At 42.4% G+C, this 5903-nt stretch overlaps 1 long non-coding RNA gene across 1 annotated transcript; it reads left to right on the top strand.

The window, feature by feature from the left end:
- The first annotated feature begins 1276 nt into the window (after positions 1–1276).
- LOC115948734 lies at positions 1277–3518 on the top strand. The gene is made up of 3 exons (XR_004082520.1): positions 1277–1386; positions 1784–1923; positions 3314–3518. It is a non-coding gene; the product is annotated as an uncharacterized LOC115948734 (long non-coding RNA).
- Positions 3519–5903: the final 2385 nt, after the last annotated feature.

The following is a 5903-nucleotide window of genomic DNA, read 5'->3' as shown; positions in this document are numbered from 1 at the left end:
GGCGCGGGACGCGGGCCGGGCGCGACAGTGCCGGGCTGCGAGCGGGCCGCTGCCGGGCCCCGAGCCAGCCCCGCTTCTGCGGGCAACTCCGGGCAGGGAAATGAACCGCAGTCCCAGAATCACTTGGATTGGAAAGACCTCTGAGATCATCGTGTCCAGCCTTCGACCTTGCACCAGAGTGTCAACCAGACCGTGACACTGAGTGCTATGTCCGGTTTTTCCTTAAACACTTTCAGGGTGCTGAGTCCACCACCTCTCTGGGCAGTCCATTCCAATGTGTAATCACCCTCTTTGTGAAGAAATTCTTCCTAATGGCTAACTCAAACCTCCCCTGTCACAGCTCAAAACTGTATCCTCTTCTGCTGCTGGTTGCCGGAGAGCAGAGTGTGAGCCCACCTTCTGCCAGGGAACTAGAGAGAATGATAAAGTCCTCCATGAACCTCTTTTTCTCCAGGCTAAACGGCCCCCATGCCCTCATCCGCTCCTCACAGGACATGTACTCCAGACTCTTCCCCAGTTTCTTTGCCCTTCCCTGGACTAATTCCAGCACCTCAATATCCTTCCTGAATTGAGGAGCCCAGAACTGGACACAGCACTCGAGTGTAGCCTCACTAGTACTCAGTGCAGAAGGACAATCACTTACTTCCCTGGTCCTGCTGGCCACACTATTCCTGGGAGAGGCCAGGATGTCTTGTCCACCTGGGTACACACTGTCTGGGGTGAGGGGAAGGGGTGCCCACTTCCACAGTCCCTGTGCCTGAGGCTGCCATCAGATTTCACAACGGTCTCTGGGGTCCCTCAGAATCATGAGGGTGGGGAGATGGGCTGCCTCCACCCTCCTCCTGGCATGGCTTGGATACAGAACAACCCTGGCATGTATGGCAAAAGGCCCAGCTTGCTGTCTGCTGAGACATTTTGGGTCTGCCATCATCCAAAGGGTCAATGAGATCCTCAAGGAAATAACTGTTCACAAAGCAGTGTGAAGGTGATGAGCTCAGAAAGTCAGTGACAAGCTGTGGAATCACCATCCCTGAAAGTGTGCAGAAAATGAGTGGATGTGGCACTTTGGTTTAGTGGTTATGGTGGCATTAGCTCAAAGCTTGGACTTGACAATCTGGGAAGTCTTTTCCAAACGTAAATGATCCTGTCTGGTTGCTGCTGGATGAGAGGCTGGTAGTGTGGGTGTCATGGTACTTGCAGGGTACCACAGATGAGAGGACTTGTGGCAATGTGCACATTGCTCATTTCACTGTTTGTTGGGTTTTTTCCCCACACAGAGAGAAGGAGACAAAGAGGGCTTTATTTCACCTCGGAATCAAATACTTCAGAAAAAAAGACCATCCCTCCCATTTTGCGGTGCCACAGGAAAAGCAGAGGGAAAGCGGGGTGAGCAGAAGTGATAGATGTAGCTGGCAAGCAGTATGATGTTTTGGGAAAATCTTTGGACACTGGGCAAATTGAAATAGGAGAACAGGATTGCTTTGGCAACGGGTAGCAGAGTGAAATGTAGGGAGGGTGATAGACCAGTATGGGAAAGTGAGGAGACCCTGTACTACAAAATGAAGAAAAGCTTCCACATTAATTTTTGCAGAGGAATGAACACCAGCTTCCTCATATGCTAGGAGCATGCAGAGAGAGATGACTCAAAAGACAGGACAAAACTACTATTTAACTGCTGTTCTTTAAATTGTGTCATCTGGGTAGTCTTACTAATGATATTGTGATGCACTCTTACTAATGATTCTGCTGTACTGATTGCTATTACTACCCCTGTGCTTTGCAGGCATGGAGAGCTACAGCCCAAATACTCTATGGAAATAAATACTAGTTGTATGTGGATACCTTTATTGCAGTTGTTAAAAGAGCAGAGCTGTTTCCTTCTCCAAATCCAGGAGTCCCAGTATGTCAATATCAATTTGAAAGGTAATTATGTCGGGCTTTTTAAAATCTGTTTTTTCTCTATTTGTCAACTGAAATTCTATAGATGTTCATAAGAAATGTAAATTTCCTATGTGGGTAGCCATATGATGAAACATCTCTCTGTTTAGGTGATTATTATCTGGACAGGTGCTGCATTTGGAAGGTGCCTGCATATCTGTGTCTAAGAGAATGTGGTCATTTAAGATGCTTTTGCAATCTGTTTTTTCCTGCAGAAATGTCTTTTAAATGTGCTTGGGCTGTCTCATCTCCAAGCAGCAGAATGAATAAAGAAACAGTAAGATATCATAAAGATATAAAAGGAGACAGTTTTATCACTGTGAGAGTATTCCTAATCGTACTTAACAATTTATGAAATCATAAATCACAGAATCACAGATGGTGAGGTAAAATTTGTAATGCTTGAGGGCCTCTTATTATTCTAAGAGTGACTAATGTATATAAACGCATTATTATTTAAACAGAACAGTTCATTGTGGTTGAAATTAAGATTTTGGTTGTAAAAGTGACTTCTTATTACGATTTCTCAATGTGAAATGCCTTGCAGTAAAGGAAAAAAAAAAAGAAAATATTACACGTAAATTACTTTCCCTAAGCCTATTAAACAAATTGAATCTCTGCATATAACCCTGTATTTACCAACCAGTAGATTGGGCTTGAATTTGTAGCCATAGTGCAAAATCCAGTCTTTGGTGCTTATATATCTTGCAAATTGTAGATTTTTTTTGAATGATCTTTTAAAGTAGTCTCTAATTTCTCAACCATATGTATGTATTTCTCAATGCTGAAAATATTGGATAAATACTGGCAAACCAGTAGTAATGAAATCACTGGAAACTAATGGAAGAATTATTTCACCAGTGTCAGTGCAGAAGAACTCAGCTGAGGTGACGTTTTCTTTGGGTTCTTTTTGTTCTCATTTGTGAGGATTCAGTTGGAGATGCTGCAGTTATGGATGGGCTACCAATGTCATGTCATGTGCAACAATACATCTTCACCTGCTCATGCTTGATGTTGTTTCAACTGAAATAAACACAAGTATTACTACCTAATTTAGTACCCTTGAGAGCACAGTTCTGCTGGCTTGGGGTTGGGGTATTTTTTTGGCAAGGTAGTTCTTTTTTTGGAAAAGTACACGCAGTGAGTTAGTGTTTTGCTTGAATGTGAGAAGTGTGAAGGTGAGGCTGTTCTAATTGATAGAGCTTTTGGGAACTTTCTCCTTTCTCACAAATTAATGAAATTGTCTAGCTTAAATCAATTTAGATGGTATGTGACAGTGAGATAATGTGCTGGCCTTTTTATCTGAAAATCTCTCTGCTATTTGGATTGATGGCACCAGGCCAGTGTCTAATGGATGCATTTGTCTACATTACAGAAGAAGTTCCTCCAGTCTGGACTTTTGCTTCAGAGAGCCTGAAGATTTGTTGAATTTTTTTACCCTAGATGAAAATTTTCCTATTAGTGCTATGCTAAATACCTGTTGATATTCTTTGCAGGATTTTATTGTGTTTGTAATAATCAGATTGACATCTGTGTTTTCAATAACTACTTGGATGAAATAAAGAATGAAGTTTTAGTGATTCAGCATGGTCTCTGCTTTTGAGGAGGGCTAAGGAGATATTTAACATCATGTTCAGACCTTTCTGATGCTGGGCTTTACGACAGAAAGGATGCTGCACATCCACACTGAAGAGCATGCAGTAGAATTGAAGTCATTTTCTGTCAGGAATTTTCTGGTTCTGTGCTCTCAGCTGCGTGCATCACCTCCCTCCTTGCTGATTCGCTAGCAGCTCCATGTAATCAGCTCATGCAGTATTTCATAAATCCCATTTTCAGGCATTTCCTGGCCTGTGCATTCTGTTCCACATCTGCACATCTGCTCTTTCTGTGGGGACATTAATTTTTCTTCTGCTGGGTTACAAACTTCCCAGTCATTCCTCTATTGTCTGTCACATCTGCAAGAGCCTCCTGACACCAGCACTCATTGCTACCATGGAGGACACAACACTGGGCAAATATTGCCTGCCCTGCCCAGCAGCTATTCCTTGTTTGTGCTTCAGTTGCACTGCCTCTACCACCCTGCTTTACCTTATGTAATGCTTGTAAAGGAGACCACTAGGAGGTCAGAAGTACACGTTGTCAGTAAAATGAGACATTTCTTTTCAAATCACATCATGTTTTCCTCAAGTATTTCTGTTCCACTGGAAGCATTAAAATACAGGCTTTCCTCTGTAAGTAAATATATGGATGTTCTGCCATACAGTATCTGCAAGTGCTAGCATATCATAAATTATTGAAAGCAGATAAAATACCCTCAGATTTGATCAGTTTAGCCAGTTTCACTGCAGGCTGTCAGGAGCACAAGGATACTTTTTCTTGTGGTAGTGGAGGCCAAAGCAAGGAGATTAAAGATAAACTACTCAGTTTATGCTATATTGCAGCTGTAATGAATGCAAGGGCCTGAATGTGGTATAAATAAACATAAAAATGGATTTTGCCCTAAAATACTGGGGGGAAAAATTTGAGTGGTCTACCTGATATAAATTGCTTCCCTCAATCTTTCATCTGAGTACTTGCAGAGAGGGAACTCTGGAAGCCAGAGTTTCTGGGGAAAATTTAGGTGCTTAGCCTTGACCCTACTAAGAGATTTCTGAGTCATTTTCAGATCAGCTCTGACTGCATTGTTTGTTTTCTAATGCATAATAAGATTTCATTGTTACTTACATCTTTGGATTAAGGACTATAATCTGTTGATCCCTAAAATTTCATCAGATAATCTGTTTAATCATAAGCAAAAGCTGATCTTGATAGTCCATATGAGTTATGCAAATTAAACCAGGCACATTACTGCCATGTACAGAAGCTTTATACCAAGTATAGAAGCTTTCAGCAGAGCTCTCTTTTTCATTAGTCCACAATTAAAAGTAGGTTTTTGTCATACTTTAAATTCACATATCTTTGTCCTGAGGTATAATTGAAATCTCTCATGGAGCCTGACATTAAATGTTGGCACCGTAAAACATCTTAATTTTGAAGCAAGTGTCTGAAATATTTATGATCCACTCAGTAGTGGCTCCGTGATTAATTTTAAATTATTGATTGTCAGGGTGCCAGTTGTGGGTTTCTCTGAGTCTGGATTGAAGGCACGTGAGAGTGTATTTCATGTTCAGACTCAAATGTTTATTATTTCTTATCAGTAAAACAGTCTCACTACTGTGAGTTCTGCAGCTCTTCGTTAGAAGGCACAAAAGGGCCAACAATCTCATGTTACAAGGTCTATTAAGACTAAACTATCCAATTAAGAACTGACACCTAGATTATTTTTCCTTTTAACCCAATAACTGATCCCGAAGAACCTGCAATGCAGACTTTTCTGCCCAATTACAAAATGCCACCCAAACCCATGGAGAAGAAGGAAGAAGAAGCATGAAGAAGAAACCCAGGACGACACCCTGTGCCCTCCATCTCCCTTCCATCCACAACATACCAAAAATCCCCAAACCTAAATTTCTCAGCAAGTGATACACCTACACTACTCTCTATAATCTAGTTCACACTTTTGTAGATTCTAGTCTATCTTGAAGTTTAGGAAACTTTCTCCATGAATGAGGGTCAAAGTCAGTGCTCCTCTGGGGGTCAGAGCACCCCAGAGCAGACAGAGAAATATTCCCGGTGCCCTGGGTTTCCACAATTGATAGCACAATTACCTAGGTAGGTAAACTAGTGCCACAAACTCTAGTGCCACAACGCGCTGCATCGTTCCCTATCCATGGAGTTTGATGAGACAATTCCAGCGGTGTTCCCAGGTGTGACCGCGGGAAGAGGCCGCTGCCTCCCGCCAGCCCCAGCTCTCGACAGCAGAGGGCGCAGCTGACCGGCCTTCACCGCTGAGACAAAAGGAGGATTCAGCGCGAACCCCTCGCAGTATTTTTTTCGGGAAAAAATATCCCTGTGTATCCCGTATA

Source organism: Geospiza fortis, unplaced genomic scaffold, assembly GCF_000277835.1.
Source record: "Geospiza fortis unplaced genomic scaffold, GeoFor_1.0 scaffold1303, whole genome shotgun sequence".
NCBI classification, from domain to species: Eukaryota; Metazoa; Chordata; class Aves; order Passeriformes; family Thraupidae; genus Geospiza; species Geospiza fortis.
The sequence above is the reverse complement of the archived record's forward strand: the minus strand, read 5'-3'. Positions and strand labels throughout refer to the sequence as shown.